Source organism: Amblyomma americanum, chromosome 4 (assembly GCF_052857255.1).
Source record: "Amblyomma americanum isolate KBUSLIRL-KWMA chromosome 4, ASM5285725v1, whole genome shotgun sequence".
NCBI lineage: Eukaryota > Metazoa > Arthropoda > Arachnida > Ixodida > Ixodidae > Amblyomma > Amblyomma americanum.
The window spans coordinates 29,641,016-29,659,916 of NC_135500.1; positions in this window are offsets into that span (position 1 = coordinate 29,641,016).

Below are 18,901 nucleotides of genomic sequence, written 5' to 3' on the forward strand. Positions count from 1 at the left end.
ACACACGAAAAAGAAGTTGTAACGGGGCTCAATGTACTAGAAAGTATGTCGCTAAGGGTAGACAGCTGGGCTAGTTGGTTGTTTTGCATTATTATGGAACATGGTACCAGTGCTAGAGACATGGACAAAAAGAGAAGAAAGCACAAACGCCGGTTTCTAAGAGGTTGACAAGGATCGTGGAAGGAATCACACATGAAAAAGAAGGTGTAACGAGGCTCAATGTACTAGAAAGTATGTCGCTCGCTAAGGGTAGACAGCTGGGCTAGTTGGTTGTTTGCATTATTATGGAACATGGTACTAGCGCAAGAGACAAGGACAAAAGGAGAAGACAACACGAACGCAAGTTTCTAAGAGGTTGACAAGGGTTGTGGAAAGATTCACACACAAAAAAGGTGTAACGGGGCTCAATGTACTAGAAAGTATGTCGCTAAGTGTAGACAGCTGGGCTAGTTGGTTGTTTGCATAATTATGGAACATGGTACCAGTGCTAGAGACATGGACAAAAAGAGAAGACGACAAAAAACGCCGGTTTCTAAGAGGTTGACAAGGGTCGTGGAAGGATTCACACATAAAAGAAGGTGTAACGGGGCTCAATGTACTAGAAAGTATGTCGCAAAGTGTAGACAGCTGGGCTAGTTGGTTGTTTGTATAATTATGGAACATGGTACCAGTGCTAGAGACACGGACAAAAAGAGAAGACAACACAAACGCCGGTTTCTAAGAGGTTGACAAGGGTCGTGGAAGGATTCACACTCAAAAAAGGTGTAACGGGGCTCAATGTACTTAAAAGTATGTCGGTAAGGGTGGACAGTTGGGCTAGTTGGTTGTTTGCATTATTATGGGACATGGTACAAGCGCAAGAGACAAGGACAAAGGGAGAAGACAACACGAACGCCAGTTTCAAAGAGGTTGACAAGGATCGTGAAAGGAATCACACACGAAAAAGAAGGTGTAACGGCGCTCAATGTACTAGAAAGTATGGCGCTAAGGGTAGACAGCTGGGCTAGTTGGTTGTTTGCATAATTATGGAACATGGTACCAGTGCTAGAGCCATGGACAAAAAGAGAAGACAACACAAACGCCGGTTTCTAAGAGGTTGACAAGGGTCGTGGAAGGATTCACGCACAAAAACGGTGTAACGGGGCTCAATGTACTAGAAAGTATGTCGCTAAGGGTAGACAGCTGGGCTAGTTGGTTGTTTGCATTATTATGGGACATGGTACAAGCGGCAGAGACAAGGACAAAGGGAGAAGACAACACGAACGCCGGTTTCTAAGAGGTTGACAAGGGTCGTGGAAGGATTCACACACAAAAAAGAAGGTGTAACGGGGCTCAATGTACTAGAAAGTATGTCGCTAAGTGTAGACAGCTGGGCTAGTTGGTTGTTTGCATTATTAGGGAACATGGTACTAGCGCAAGAGACAAGGACAAAGGGAAAAGACAACACGAATGCCGGTTTCTAAGAGGTTGACAAGGATCGTGGAAGGAATCACACACGAAAAAGAAGTTGTAACGGGGCTCAATGTACTAGAAAGTAAGTCGCTAAGGGTAGACAGCTGGGCTAGTTGGTTGTTTGCATTAATATGGAACATGCTACTAGCGCAAGAGAAAAGGACAAAGGGAGAAGACAACACGAACGCCGGTTTCTAAGAGGTTGACAAGGGTTGTGGAAGGATTCACATACAAAAAAGAAGGTGTAACAGGGCTCAATGTACTAGAAAGTATGTCGCTAAGTGTAGACAGCTGGGCTAGTTGGTTGTTTGCATAATTATGGAACATGGTACCAGTGCTAGAGACACGGACAAAAAGAGAAGACAACACAAACGCCGGTTTCTAAGAAGTTGACAAGGGTCGTGGAAGAATTCACATACAAAAAAGGTGTAACGGGGCTCAATGTACTAGAAAGTATGTCGCTAACGGTAAACAGCTGGGCTAGTTGGTTGTTTGCATTATTATGGAATATGGCCCCAGCGCAAGAGACAAGGACAAAGGAAGAAGACAACACGAATGCCGGTTTCTAAGAGGTTGACAAGGATCGTGGAAGGAATCACAAACGAAAAAGAAGTTGTAACGGGGCTCAATGTACTAAAAAGTAAGTCGGTAAGGGTAGACAGCTGGGCTAGTTGGTTGTTTGCATTATTATGGAACATGGTACTAGCGCAAGAGACAAGGACAAAGGGAGAAGACAACACGAATGCCGGTTTCTAAGAGGTTGACAAGGGTCGTGGAAGGATTCACACACAAAAAAGGTGTAACGGGGCTCAATGTACTAGAAAGTATGTCGCTAAGGGTAGACAGCTGGGCTAGTTGGTTGTTTGCATTATTATGGAACATGGAACCAGCGCAAGAGACAAGGACAAAGGAAGAAGACAACACGAACGCCAGTTTCTAAGAGGTTGACAAGGGTCGTGGAAGGATTCACACACAAAAAAGGTGTAACGGGGCTCAATGTACTAGAAAGTATGTCGATAAGGGTAGACAGCTGGGCTAGTTGGTTGTTTGCATTATTATGGAACATGGTTCTAGCGCAAGAGACAAGGACAAAGGGATAAGACAACACGAACGCCGGTTTCTAAGAGGTTGACAAGGGTTGTGGAAGGATTCACACACAAAAAAGGTGTAACGGGGCTCAATGTACTAGAAAGTATGTCGCTAAGTGTAGACAGCTGGGCTAGTTGGTTGTTTGCATAATTATGGAACATGGTACCAGTGCTAGAGACACGGACCAAAAGAGAAGGCAACACAAACGCCGGTTTCTAAGAGGTTGACAAGGGTCGTGGAAGAATTCAGACACAAAAAAGGTGTAACGGGGCTCAATGTACTAGAAAGTATGTCGCTAAGGGTAGACAGCTGGGCTAGTTGGTTGTTTGCATTATTATGGAATATGGCCCCAGCGCAAGAGACAAGGACAAAGGAAGAAGACAACATGAACGCCAGTTTCTAAGAGGTTGACTAGGATCGTGGAAGGAATCACACACGAAAAAGAAGGTGTAACGGGGCTCAGTGTACTAGAAAGTATGTCGCTAAGGGAAGACAGCTGGGCGAGTTGGTTGTGTGCATTATTATGGAACATGGTGCCAGTGCTAGAGACACGCACAAAAATAGAAGACAACACAAACGCCGGTTTCTAAGAGGTTGACAATGGTCGGGGAAGGAATCACACACAAAAAAGGTGTAACGGGGCTCAATGTACTAGAAAGTAAGTCGCTAAGGGTAGACAGCTGGGCTAGTTGGTTGTTTGCATTATTATGGAACATGGTACTAGCGCAAGAGACAAGGACAAAGGAAGAAGACAACATGAACGCCGGTTTCTAAGAGGTTGACAAGGGTCGTGGAAGGAATTACACACGAAAAAGAAGGTGTAACGGGGCTCAATGTACTAGAAAGTATGTCGCTAAGGGTAGACAGCTGGGCTAGTTGGTTGTTTGCATTATTATGGAACATGCTACTAGCGCAAGAGACAAGGACAAAGGGAGAAGGCAACACGAATGCCGGTTTCTAACGGGTTGACAAGGGTCGTGGAAGGATTCACACACAAAAAAGAAGGTGTAACGGGGCTCAATGTACTAGAAAGTATGTCGCTAAGGGTAGACAGCTGGGCTAGTTGGTTTTTTGCATTATTATAGAACATCGTACCAGCGCTAGCGACAAGCACAAAGGGAGAAGACAACACGAATGCCGGTTTCTAAGAGGTTGTCAAGGATCGTGGGAGGAATCACACACGAAAAAGAAGGTGTAACGGGGCTCAAGAAAGTATGTCGCTAAGGGTAGACAGCTGGGCAAGTTGGTTGTTTGCATTAATATGGAACATGCTGCTAGCGCAAGAGAAAAGGACAAAGGGAGAAGACAACACGAACGCCGGTTTCTAAGAGGTTGACAAGGGTTGTGGAAGGATTCACACACAAAAAAGAAGGTGTAACAGGGCTCAATGTACTAGAAAGTATGTCGCTAAGTGTAGACAGCTGGGCTAGTTGGTTGTTTGCATAATTATGGAACATGGTACCAGTGCTAGAGACACGGACAAAAAGAGAAGACAACACAAACGCCGGTTTCTAAGAAGTTGACAAGGGTCGTGGAAGAATTCACATACAAAAAAGGTGTAACGGGGCTCAATGTACTAGAAAGTATGTCGCTAACGGTAAACAGCTGGGCTAGTTGGTTGTTTGCATTATTATGGAATATGGCCCCAGCGCAAGAGACAAGGACAAAGGAAGAAGACAACATGAACGCCAGTTTCTAAGAGGTTGACAAGGATCGTGGAAGGAATAACACACGAAAAAGAAGGTGTAACGGGGCTCAGTGTACTAGAAAGTATGTCGCTAAGGGTAGACAGCTGGGCTAGTTGGTTGTTTGCATTATTATGGGACATGGTACAAGCGCAAGAGACAAGGACAAAGGGAGAAGACAACACGAACGCCGGTTTCTAAGAGGTTGACAAGGGTCGTGGAAGGATTCACACACAAAAAAGAAGGTGTAACGGGGCTCAATGTACTAAAGTATGTCGCTAAGTGTAGACAGCTGGGCAAGTTGGTTGTTTGCATTATTATGGAACATGGTACTAGCGCAAGAGACAAGGACAAAGGGAAAAGACAACACGAATGCCGGTTTCTAAGAGGTTGACAAGGATCGTGGAAGGAATCACAAACGAAAAAGAAGTTGTAACGGGGCTCAATGTACTAAAAAGTAAGTCGCTAAGGGTAGACAGCTGGGCTAGTTGGTTGTTTGCATTATTATGGAACATGGTACTAGCGCAAGAGACAAGGGCAAAGGGAGAAGACAAAACGAATGCCGGTTTCTAAGAGGTTGACAAGGGTCGTGGAAGGATTCACACACAAAAAAGGTGTAACGGGGCTCATGTACTAGAAAGTATGTCGCTAAGGGTAGACAGCTGGGCTAGTTGGTTGTTTGCATTATTAGGAAACATGGCACCAGCGCAAGAGACAAGGACAAAGGAAGAAGACAACACGAACGCCAGTTTCTGAGAGGTTGACAAGGGTCGTGGAAGGATTCACACACAAAAAAGGTGTAACGGGGCTCAATGTACTAGAAAGTATGTCGATAAGTGTAGACAGCTGGGCTAGTTGGTTGTTTGCATAATTATGGAACATGGTACCAGTGCTAGAGACATGGACAAAAAGAAAAGACAACACAAACGCCGGTTTCTAAGAGGTTGAGAAGGATCGTGGAAGGAATCACACACGAAAAAGAAGGTGTAACGGGGCTCAATGTACTAGAAAGTATGTCGCTAAGGGTAGACAGCTGGGCTAGTTGGTTGTTTGCATTATTATGGGACATGGTACAAGCGCAAGAGACAAGGACAAAGGGAGAAGACAACACGAACGCCGGTTTCTAAGAGGTTGACAAGGGTCGTGGAAGGATTCACACACAAAAAAGAAGGTGTACCGGGGCTCAATGTACTAGAAAGTATGTCGCTAAGTGTAGACAGCTGGGCTAGTTGGTTGTTTGCATTATTATGGAACATGGTACTAGCGCAAGAGACAAGGACAAAGGGAGAAGACAACACGAATGCCGGTTTCTAAGAGGTTGACAAGGATCGTGGAAGGAATCACACACGAAAAAGAAGTTGTAACGGGGCTCAATGTACTAGAAAGTATGTCGCTAAGGGTAGACAGCTGGGCTAGTTGGTTGTTTTGCATTATTATGGAACATGGTACCAGTGCTAGAGACATGGACAAAAAGAGAAGAAAGCACAAACGCCGGTTTCTAAGAGGTTGACAAGGATCGTGGAAGGAATCACACATGAAAAAGAAGGTGTAACGAGGCTCAATGTACTAGAAAGTATGTCGCTCGCTAAGGGTAGACAGCTGGGCTAGTTGGTTGTTTGCATTATTATGGAACATGGTACTAGCGCAAGAGACAAGGACAAAAGGAGAAGACAACACGAACGCAAGTTTCTAAGAGGTTGACAAGGGTTGTGGAAAGATTCACACACAAAAAAGGTGTAACGGGGCTCAATGTACTAGAAAGTATGTCGCTAAGTGTAGACAGCTGGGCTAGTTGGTTGTTTGCATAATTATGGAACATGGTACCAGTGCTAGAGACATGGACAAAAAGAGAAGACGACAAAAAACGCCGGTTTCTAAGAGGTTGACAAGGGTCGTGGAAGGATTCACACATAAAAGAAGGTGTAACGGGGCTCAATGTACTAGAAAGTATGTCGCAAAGTGTAGACAGCTGGGCTAGTTGGTTGTTTGTATAATTATGGAACATGGTACCAGTGCTAGAGACACGGACAAAAAGAGAAGACAACACAAACGCCGGTTTCTAAGAGGTTGACAAGGGTCGTGGAAGGATTCACACTCAAAAAAGGTGTAACGGGGCTCAATGTACTTAAAAGTATGTCGGTAAGGGTGGACAGTTGGGCTAGTTGGTTGTTTGCATTATTATGGGACATGGTACAAGCGCAAGAGACAAGGACAAAGGGAGAAGACAACACGAACGCCAGTTTCAAAGAGGTTGACAAGGATCGTGAAAGAAATCACACACGAAAAAGAAGGTGTAACGGCGCTCAATGTACTAGAAAGTATGGCGCTAAGGGTAGACAGCTGGGCTAGTTGGTTGTTTGCATAATTATGGAACATGGTACCAGTGCTAGAGCCATGGACAAAAAGAGAAGACAACACAAACGCCGGTTTCTAAGAGGTTGACAAGGGTCGTGGAAGGATTCACGCACAAAAACGGTGTAACGGGGCTCAATGTACTAGAAAGTATGTCGCTAAGGGTAGACAGCTGGGCTAGTTGGTTGTTTGCATTATTATGGGACATGGTACAAGCGGCAGAGACAAGGACAAAGGGAGAAGACAACACGAACGCCGGTTTCTAAGAGGTTGACAAGGGTCGTGGAAGGATTCACACACAAAAAAGAAGGTGTAACGGGGCTCAATGTACTAGAAAGTATGTCGCTAAGTGTAGACAGCTGGGCTAGTTGGTTGTTTGCATTATTAGGGAACATGGTACTAGCGCAAGAGACAAGGACAAAGGGAAAAGACAACACGAATGCCGGTTTCTAAGAGGTTGACAAGGATCGTGGAAGGAATCACACACGAAAAAGAAGTTGTAACGGGGCTCAATGTACTAGAAAGTAAGTCGCTAAGGGTAGACAGCTGGGCTAGTTGGTTGTTTGCATTAATATGGAACATGCTACTAGCGCAAGAGAAAAGGACAAAGGGAGAAGACAACACGAACGCCGGTTTCTAAGAGGTTGACAAGGGTTGTGGAAGGATTCACATACAAAAAAGAAGGTGTAACAGGGCTCAATGTACTAGAAAGTATGTCGCTAAGTGTAGACAGCTGGGCTAGTTGGTTGTTTGCATAATTATGGAACATGGTACCAGTGCTAGAGACACGGACAAAAAAAGAAGACAACACAAACGCCGGTTTCTAAGAAGTTGACAAGGGTCGTGGAAGAATTCACATACAAAAAAGGTGTAACGGGGCTCAATGTACTAGAAAGTATGTCGCTAACGGTAAACAGCTGGGCTAGTTGGTTGTTTGCATTATTATGGAATATGGCCCCAGCGCAAGAGACAAGGACAAAGGAAGAAGACAACACGAATGCCGGTTTCTAAGAGGTTGACAAGGATCGTGGAAGGAATCACAAACGAAAAAGAAGTTGTAACGGGGCTCAATGTACTAAAAAGTAAGTCGGTAAGGGTAGACAGCTGGGCTAGTTGGTTGTTTGCATTATTATGGAACATGGTACTAGCGCAAGAGACAAGGACAAAGGGAGAAGACAACACGAATGCCGGTTTCTAAGAGGTTGACAAGGGTCGTGGAAGGATTCACACACAAAAAAGGTGTAACGGGGCTCAATGTACTAGAAAGTATGTCGCTAAGGGTAGACAGCTGGGCTAGTTGGTTGTTTGCATTATTATGGAACATGGAACCAGCGCAAGAGACAAGGACAAAGGAAGAAGACAACACGAACGCCAGTTTCTAAGAGGTTGACAAGGGTCGTGGAAGGATTCACACACAAAAAAGGTGTAACGGGGCTCAATGTACTAGAAAGTATGTCGATAAGTGTAGACAGCTGGGCTAGTTGGTTGTTTGCATAATTATGGAACATGGTACCAGTGCTAGAGACATGGACAAAAAGAAAAGACAACACAAACGCCGGTTTCTAAGAGGTTGAGAAGGATCGTGGAAGGAATCACACACGAAAAAGAAGGTGTAACGGGGCTCAATGTACTAGAAAGTATGTCGCTAAGGGTAGACAGCTGGGCTAGTTGGTTGTTTGCATTATTATGGGACATGGTACAAGCGCAAGAGACAAGGACAAAGGGAGAAGACAACACGAACGCCGGTTTCTAAGAGGTTGACAAGGGTCGTGGAAGGATTCACACACAAAAAAGAAGGTGTACCGGGGCTCAATGTACTAGAAAGTATGTCGCTAAGTGTAGACAGCTGGGCTAGTTGGTTGTTTGCATTATTATGGAACATGGTACTAGCGCAAGAGACAAGGACAAAGGGAGAAGACAACACGAATGCCGGTTTCTAAGAGGTTGACAAGGATCGTGGAAGGAATCACACACGAAAAAGAAGTTGTAACGGGGCTCAATGTACTAGAAAGTATGTCGCTCGCTAAGGGTAGACAGCTGGGCTAGTTGGTTGTTTGCATTATTATGGAACATGGTACTAGCGCAAGAGACAAGGACAAAAGGAGAAGACAACACGAACGCAAGTTTCTAAGAGGTTGACAAGGGTTGTGGAAAGATTCACACACAAAAAAGGTGTAACGGGGCTCAATGTACTAGAAAGTATGTCGCTAAGTGTAGACAGCTGGGCTAGTTGGTTGTTTGCATAATTATGGAACATGGTACCAGTGCTAGAGACATAGACAAAAAGAGAAGACGACAAAAAACGCCGGTTTCTAAGAGGTTGACAAGGGTCGTGGAAGGATTCACACATAAAAGAAGGTGTAACGGGGCTCAATGTACTAGAAAGTATGTCGCAAAGTGTAGACAGCTGGGCTAGTTGGTTGTTTGTATAATTATGGAACATGGTACCAGTGCTAGAGACACGGACAAAAAGAGAAGACAACACAAACGCCGGTTTCTAAGAGGTTGACAAGGGTCGTGGAAGGATTCACACACAAAAAAGGTGTAACGGGGCTCAATGTACTTAAAAGTATGTCGGTAAGGGTGGACAGTTGGGCTAGTTGGTTGTTTGCATTATTATGGGACATGGTACAAGCGCAAGAGACAAGGACAAAGGGAGAAGACAGCACGAACGCCAGTTTCAAAGAGGTTGACAAGGATCGTGAAAGGAATCACACACGAAAAAGAAGGTGTAACGGCGCTCAATGTACTAGAAAGTATGTCGCTAAGGGTAGACAGCTGGGCTAGTTGGTTGTTTGCATAATTATGGAACATGGTACCAGTGCTAGAGCCATGGACAAAAAGAGAAGACAACACAAACGCCGGTTTCTAAGAGGTTGACAAGGGTCGTGGAAGGATTCATGCACAAAAACGGTGTAACGGGGCTCAATGTACTAGAAAGTATGTCGCTAAGGGTAGACAGCTGGGCTAGTTGGTTGTTTGCATTATTATGGGACATGGTACAAGCGCAAGAGACAAGGACAAAGGGAGAAGACAACACGAACGCCGGTTTCTAAGAGGTTGACAAGGGTCGTGGAAGGATTCGCACACAAAAAAGAAGGTGTAACGGGGCTCAATGTACTAGAAAGTATGTCGCTAAGTGTAGACAGCTGGGCTAGTTGGTTGTTTGCATTATTATGGAACATGGTACTAGCGCAAGAGACAAGGACAAAGGGAAAAGACAACACGAATGCCGCTTTCTAAGAGGTTGACAAGGATCGTGGAAGGAATCACACACGAAAAAGAAGTTGTAACGGGGCTCAATGTACTAGAAAGTAAGTCGCTAAGGGTAGACAGCTGGGCTAGTTGGTTGTTTGCATTATTATGGAACATGGTACTAGCGCAAGAGACAAGGACAAAGGGAGCAGACAACGTGAACGCCGGTTTCTAAGAGGTTTACAAGGGTCGTGGAAGGAATCACACACGAAAAAGAAGGTGTAACAGGGCTCAATGTACTAGAAAGTATGTCACTAAGGGTAGACAGCTGCGCTAGTTGGTTGTTTGCATTAATATGGAACATGGTACTAGCGCAAGAGACAAGGACAAAGGGAGAAGACAACACGAATGCCGGTTTCTAAGAGGTTGACAAGGGTCGTGGAAGGATTCACACACAAAAAAGAAGGTGTAACGGGGCTCAATGTACTAGAAAGTATGTCGCTAAGGGTAGACAGCTGGGCTAGTTGGTTGTTTGCATAATTATGGAACATGGTACCAGTGCTAGAGCCATGGACAAAAAGAGAAGACAACACAAATGCCGGTTTCTAAGAGGTTGACAAGGGTCGTGGAAGGATTCACGCACAAAAACGGTGTAACGGGGCTCAATGTACTAGAAAGTATGTCGCTAAGGGTAGACAGCTGGGCTAGTTGGTTGTTTGCATTATTATGGGACATGGTACAAGCGCAAGAGACAAGGACAAAGGGAGAAGACAACACGAACGCCGGTTTCTAAGAGGTTGACAAGGGTCGTGGAAGGATTCACACACAAAAAAGAAGGTGTACCGGGGCTCAATGTACTAGAAAGTATGTCGCTAAGTGTAGACAGCTGGGCTAGTTGGTTGTTTGCATTATTATGGAACATGGTACTAGCGCAAGAGACAAGGACAAAGGGAGAAGACAACACGAATGCCGGTTTCTAAGAGGTTGACAAGGATCGTGGAAGGAATCACACACGAAAAAGAAGTTGTAACGGGGCTCAATGTACTAGAAAGTATGTCGCTAAGGGTAGACAGCTGGGCTAGTTGGTTGTTTTGCATTATTATGGAACATGGTACCAGTGCTAGAGACATGGACAAAAAGAGAAGAAAGCACAAACGCCGGTTTCTAAGAGGTTGACAAGGATCGTGGAAGGAATCACACATGAAAAAGAAGGTGTAACGAGGCTCAATATACTAGAAAGTATGTCGCTCGCTAAGGGTAGACAGCTGGGCTAGTTGGTTGTTTGCATTATTATGGAACATGGTACTAGCGCAAGAGACAAGGACAAAAGGAGAAGACAACACGAACGCAAGTTTCTAAGAGGTTGACAAGGGTTGTGGAAAGATTCACACACAAAAAAGGTGTAACGGGGCTCAATGTACTAGAAAGTATGTCGCTAAGTGTAGACAGCTGGGCTAGTTGGTTGTTTGCATAATTATGGAACATGGTACCAGTGCTAGAGACATGGACAAAAAGAGAAGACGACAAAAAACGCCGGTTTCTAAGAGGTTGACAAGGGTCGTGGAAGGATTCACACATAAAAGAAGGTGTAACGGGGCTCAATGTACTAGAAAGTATGTCGCAAAGTGTAGACAGCTGGGCTAGTTGGTTGTTTGTATAATTATGGAACATGGTACCAGTGCTAGAGACACGGACAAAAGGAGAAGACAACACAAACGCCGGTTTCTAAGAGGTTGACAAGGGTCGTGGAAGGATTCACACACAAAAAAGGTGTAACGGGGCTCAATGTACTTAAACGTATGTCGGTAAGGGTGGACAGTTGGGCTAGTTGGTTGTTTGCATTATTATGGGACATGGTACAAGCGCAAGAGACAAGGACAAAGAGAGAAGACAACACGAACGCCAGTTTCAAAGAGGTTGACAAGGATCGTGAAAGGAATCACACAGAAAAAGAAGGTGTAACGGCGCTCAATGTACTAGAAAGTATGTCGCTAAGGGTAGACAGCTGGGCTAGTTGGTTGTTTGCATAATTATGGAACATGGTACCAGTGCTAGAGCCATGGACAAAAAGAGAAGACAACACAAACGCCGGTTTCTAAGAGGTTGACAAGGGTCGTGGAAGGCTTCACGCACAAAAACGGTGTAACGGGGCTCAATGTACTAGAAAGTATGTCGCTAAGGGTAGACAGCTGGGCTAGTTGGTTGTTTGCATTATTATGGAATATGGCCCTAGCGCAAGAGACAAGGACAAAGGAAGAAGACAACATGAACGCCAGTTTCTAAGAGGTTGACTAGGATCGTGGAAGGAATCACACACGAAAAAGAAGGTGTAACGGGGCTCAGAGTACTAGAAAGTATGTCGCTAAGGGTAGACAGCTGGGCTAGTTGGTTGTGTGCATTATTATGGAACATGATACCAGTCCTAGAGACACGGACAAAAATAGAAGACAACACAAACGCCGGTTTCTAAGAGGTTGACAATGGTCGTGGAAGGATTCACACACAAAAAAGGTGTAACGGGGCTCAATGTACTAGAAAGTATGTCGCTAAGGGTAGACAGCTGGTCTAGTTGGTTGTTTGCATTATTATGGAACATGGTACCAGCGCTAGAGACAAGGACAAAGGGAGAAGACAACACGAATGCCGGTTTCTAAGAGGTTGACAAGCATCGTGGAAGGAATCACACACGAAAAAGAAGGTGTAACGGGGCTCAATGTGCTAGAAAGTATGTCGCTAAGGGTAGACAGCTGGGCGAGTTGGTTGTTTGCATTATTATCGGACATGGTACAAGCACAAGAGACAAGGACAAAGGGAGAAGACAACACGAACGCCGGTTTCTCTGAGGTTGACAAGGGTCGTGGAAGGATTCACACACAAAAAAGAAGGTGTAACGGGGCCCAATGTACAAGAAAGTATGTCGCTAAGTGTAGACAGCTGGGCTAGTTGGTTGTTTGCATTATTATGGAACATGGTACTAGCGCAAGAGACAAGGACAAAGGGAAAAGACAACACGAATGCCGGTTTCTAAGAGGTTGACAAGGATCGTGGAAGGAATCACACGCGAAAAAGAAGTTGTAACGGGGCTCAATGTACTAGAAAGTAAGTCGCTAAGAGTAGACAGTTGGGCTAGTTGGTTGTGTGCATTATTATGGAACATGGTACTAGCGCAAGAGACAAGGACAAAGGGAGAAGACAACGTGAACGCTGGTTTCTAAGAGGTTGACAAGGGTCGTGGAAGGAATCACACACGAAAAAGAAGGTGTAACGGGGCTCAATGTACTAGAAAGTATGTCGCTAAGGGTAGACAGCTGGGCTAGTTGGTTGTTTGCATTATTATGGAACATGGTACTAGCGCAAGAGACAAGGACAAAGGGAGAAGACAACACGAATGCCGGTTTCTAAGAGGTTGACAAGGGTCGTGGAAGGATTCAAACACAAAAAAGAAGGTGTAACGGGGCTCAATGTACTAGAAAGTATGTCGCTAAGGGTAGACAGCTGGGCTAGTTGGTTGTTTGCATTATTATGGAACATGGCACCAGCGCAAGAGACAAGGACAAAGGAAGAAGACAACACGAACGCCAGTTTCTAAGAGGTTGACAAGGGTCGTGGAAGGATTCACACACAAAAAAGAAGGTGTAACGGGGCTCAATGTACTAGAAAGTATATCGCTAAGGGTAGACAGCTGGGCTAGTTGGTTGTTTGCATTATTATGGAACATGGTACTAGCGCAAGTGACAAGGACAAAGGGAGAAGACAACACGAATGCCGGTTTCTAAGAGGTTGACAAGGGTCGTGGAAGGATTCACATACAAAAAAGAAGGTGTAACGGGGCTCAATGTACTAGAAAGTATGTCGCTAAGGGTAGATAGCTGGGCTAGTTGGTTGTTTGCATTATTATGGAACATGGTACTAGCGCAAGAGACAAGGACAAAGGGAGAAGACAACACGAATGCCGGTTTCTAAGAGGTTGACAAGGGTCGTGGAAGGATTCACACACAAAAAAGAAGGTGTAACGGGGCTCAATGTACTAGAAAGTATGTCGATAAGTGTAAACAGCTGGGCTAGTTGGTTGTTTGCATAATTATGGAACATGGTGAGACACGGACAAAAAGAGAAGACAACACAAACGCCGGTTTCTATGAGGTTGACAAGGGTCGTGGAAGGATTCACACACAAAAAAAGTGTAACGGGGCTCAATGTACTAGAAAGTATGTCGCTAAGGGTAGACAGCTGAGCTAGTTGGTTGTTTCCATTATTATGGAACATGGTACTAGCGCAAAAGACAAGGACAAAGGAAGAAGACAACACGAACGCCGGTTTCTAGGAGGTAGACAAGGGTCGTGGAAGGATTCACACACAAAAAAGAAGGTGTAACGGGGCTCAATGTACTAGAAAGTATGTCGCTAAGTGTAGACAGCTGGGCTAGTTGGTTGTTTGCATAATTATGGAACATGGTACCAGCGCTAGCGACAAGGACAAAGGGAGAAGACAACACGAATGCCGGTTTCTAAGAGGTTGTCAAGGATCGTGGGAGGAATCACACACGAAAAAGAAGGTGTAACGGGGCTCAAGAAAGTATGTCGCTAAGGGTAGACAGGTGGGCTAGTTGGTTGTTTTGCATTATTATGGAACATGGTACCAGTGCTAGAGACATGGACAAAAAGAGAAGAAAGCACAAACGCCGGTTTCTAAGAGGTTGACAAGGGTTGTGGAAGGATTCACACACAAAAAAGAAGGTGTAACGGGGCTCAATGTACTAGAAAGTATGTCGCTAAGTGTAGACAGCTGGGCTAGTTGGTTGTTTGCATTATTATGGAACATGGTACCAGTGCTAGAGACACGGACAAAGGGAGAAGACAACACGAATGCCGGTTTCTAAGAGGTTGACAAGGATCGTGGAAGGAATCACACACGAAAAAGAAGTTGTAACGGGGCTCATTGTACTAGAAAGTAAGTCGCTAAGGGTAGACAGCTGGGCTAGTTGGTTGTTTGCATTATTATGGAACATGGTACTAGCGCAAGAGACAAGGACAAAGGGAGAAGACAACATGAACGCCGGTTTCTAAGAGGTTGACAAGGGTCGTGGAAGGAATCACACACGAAAAAGAAGGTGTAACGGGGCTCAATGTACTAGAAAGTATGTCGCTAGGGTAGACAGCTGGGCTAGTTGGTTGTTTGCATTATTATGGAACATGGCACCAGCGCAAGAGACAAGGACAAAGGAAGAAGACAACACGAACGCCAGTTTCTAAGAGATTGACAAGGGTCGTGGAACGATTCACACACAAAAAAGAAGGTGTAACGGGGCTCAATGTACAAGAAAGTATGTCGCTAAGTGTAGACAGCTGGGCTAGTTGGTTGTTTGCATTATTATGGAACATAGTACTAGCGCAAGAGACAAGGACAAAGGGAGAAGACAACACGAATGCCGGTTTCTAAGAGGTTGACAAGGGTCGTGGAATGATTCACACACAAAAAAGAAGGTGTAACGGGGCTCAATGTACAAGAAAGTATGTCGCTAAGTGTAGACAGCTGGGCTAGTTGGTTGTTTGCATTATTATGGAACATAGTACTAGCGCAAGAGACAAGGACAAAGGGAGAAGACAACACGAATGCCGGTTTCTAAGAGGTTGACAAGGGTCGTGGAATGATTCACACACAAAAAAGAAGGCGTAACGAGGCTCAATGTACTAGAAAGTATGTCGCTAAGGGTAGACAGCTGGGCTAGTTGGTTGTTTGCATTATTATGGAACATGGCACCAGCGCAAGAGACAAGGACAAAGGAAGAAGACAACACGAACGCCAGTTTCTAAGAGGTTGACAAGGGTCGTGGAAGGATTCACACACAAAAAAGAAGGTGTAACAGGGCTCAATGTACTAGAAATTATATCGCTAAGGGTAGACAGCTGGGCTAGTTGGTTGTTTGCATAATTATGGAACATGGTACCAGTGCTAGAGACATGGACAAAAAGAAAAGACAACACAAACGCCGGTTTCTAAGAGGTTGACAAGGATTGTGGTAGGAATCACACACGAAAAAGAAGGTGTAACGGGGCTCAAAGTACTAGAAAGTATGTCTCTAAGGGTAGACAGCTGGGCTAGTTGGTTGTTTGCATTATTATGGAACATGGTACAAGCGCAAGAGACAAGGACAAAGGGAGAAGACAACACGAACGCCGGTTTCTAAGAGGTTGACAAGGGTTGTGGAAGGATTCACACACAAAAAAGAAGGTGTAACGGGGCTCAATGTACTAGAAAGTATGTCGCTAAGTGTATACAGCTGGGCTAGTTGGTTGTTTGCATAATTATGGAACATGGTACCAGTGCTAGAGACACGGACAAAAAGAGAAGACAACATCAAACGCCGGTTTCTAAGAGGTTGACAAGGGTCGTGGAAGGATTCACACAAAAAAGAAGGTGTAACGGGGCTCAATGTACTAGAAAGTATGTCGCTAAGTGTAGACAGCTGGGCTAGTTGGTTGTTTGTATAATTATGGAACATGGTACCAGTGCTAGAGACACTGACAAAAAGAGAAGACAACACAAACGCCGGTTTCTAAGAGGTTGACAAGGGTCGTGGAAGGATTCACACAAAAAAAGGTGTAACGGGGCCCAATGTACTAGAAAGAATGTCGCTAAGGACAGACAGTTGGGCTAGTTGGTTGTTTGCATTATTATGGAATATGGCACCAGCACAAGAGACAAGGACAAAGGGAGAAGACAACACGAATGCCGGTTTCTAAGAGGTTGAGAAGGGTCGTGGAAGGATTCAAACACAAAAAAGAAGGTGTAACGGGGCTCAATGTACTAGAAAGTATGTCTCTAAGGGTAGACAGCTGGGCTAGTTGGTTGTTTGCATTATTATGGAACATGGCACCAGCGCAAGAGACAAGGACAAAGGAAGAAGACAACACGAACGCCAGTTTCTAAGAGGTTGACAAGGGTCGTGGAAGGATTCACGCACAAAAAAGAAGGTGTAACGGGGCTCAATGTACTAGAAAGTATATCGCTAAGGGTAGACAGCTGGGCTAGTTGGTTGTTTGCATAATTATGGAACATGGTACCAGTGCTAGAGACATGGACAAAAAGAAAAGACAACACAAACGCCGGTTTCTAAGAGGTTGACAAGGATCGTGGAAGGATTCACACAAAAGAAGGTGTAACGGGGCTCAATGTGCTAGAAAGTATGTCGCTAAGGGTAGACAGCTGGGCTAGTTGGTTGTTTGCATAATTATGGAACATGGTACCAGTGCTAGAGACACGGACAAAAAGAGAAGACAACATCAAACGCCGGTTTCTAAGAGGTTGACAAGGGTCGTGGAAGGATTCACACAAAAAAGAAGGTGTAACGGGGCTCAATGTACTAGAAAGTATGTCGCTAAGTGTAGACAGCTGGGCTAGTTGGTTGTTTGTATAATTATGGAACATGGTACCAGTGCTAGAGACACTGACAAAAAGAGAAGACAACACAAACGCCGGTTTCTAAGAGGTTGACAAGGGTCGTGGAAGGATTCACACAAAAAAGGTGTAACGGGGCTCAATGTACTAGAAAGTATGTCGCTAAGTGTAGACAGCTGGGCTAGTTGGTTGTTTGCATTATTATGGAACATGGTACTAGCGCAAGAGACAAGGACAAAGGGAGAAGACAACACGAACGCCGGTTTCTAAGAGGTTGACAAGGGTCGTGAAGGAATCACACACGAAAAAGAAGGTGTAACGGGGTTCAATGTACTAGGAAGTATGTCGCTAAGTGTAGACAGCTGGGCTATTTGGTTGTTTGCATTATTATGGAATATGGCCCCAGCGCAAGAGACAAGGACAAAGGAAGAAGACAACACGAACGCCAGTTTCTAAGAGGTTGACAGGGACCGTGGAAGGAATCACACACGAAAAAGAAGGTGTAACGGGGCTCAGTGCAATAAAAAGTATGTCGCTAAGGGTAGACAGCTGGGCTAGTTGGTTGTGTGCATTATTATGGTACATGGTACAAGCGCAAGAGACAAGGAAAAAGGGAGAAGACAACACAAACGCCGGTTTCTAAGAGGTTGACAAGGGTCGTGGAAGGATTCACACAAAAGAAGGTGTAACGGGGCTCAATGTGCTAGAAAGTATGTCGCTAAGGGTAGACAGCTGGGCTAGCTGGTTGTTTGCATTATTATGGGACATGGTACAAGCGCAAGAGACAAGGAAAAAGGGAGAAGACAACACGAACGCCGGTTTCTAAGAGGTTGACAAGGGTCGTGGAAGGATCCACACACAAAAAAGGTGTAACGGGGCTCAATGTACTAGAAAGTATGTCGCTAAGTGTAGACAGCTGGGCTAGTTGGTTGTTTGCATTATTATGGAACATGGTACTAGCGCAAGAGACAAGGACAAAGGGAGAAGACAACACGAATACCGGTTTCTAAGAGGTTGACAAGGGTCGTGGAAGGATTCACACACAAAAAAGAAGGTGTAACGGGGCTCAATGTACTAGAAAGTATGTCAATAAGTGTAAACAGCTGGGCTAGTTGGTTGTTTCCATTATTATGGAACAGGGTACTAGCGCAAGAGACAAGGACAAAGGGAGAAGACAACACGAACGCCGGTTTCTAGGAGGTTGACAAGGGTCGTGGAAGGATTCCCACACAAAAAAGAAGGTGTAACGGGGCTCAATGTACTAGAAAGTATGTCGCTAAGTGTATACAGCTGGGCTAGTTGGTTGTTTGCATAATTATGGAACATGGTACCAGTGCTAGAGACACGGACAAAAAGAGAAGACAACATCAAACGCCGGTTTCTAAGAGGTTGACAAGGGTCGTGGAAGGATTCACACAAAAAAGAAGGTGTAACGGGGCTCAATGTACTAGAAAGTATGTCGCTAAGTGTAGACAGCTGGGCTAGTTGGTTGTTTGTATAATTATGGAACATGGTACCAGTGCTAGAGACACTGACAAAAAGAGAAGACAACACAAACGCCGGTTTCTAAGAGGTTGACAAGGGTCGTGGAAGGATTCACACAAAAAAAGGTGTAACGGGGCCCAATGTACTAGAAAGAATGTCGCTAAGGACAGACAGTTGGGCTAGTTGGTTGTTTGCATTATTATGGAATATGGCACCAGCACAAGAGACAAGGACAAAGGGAGAAG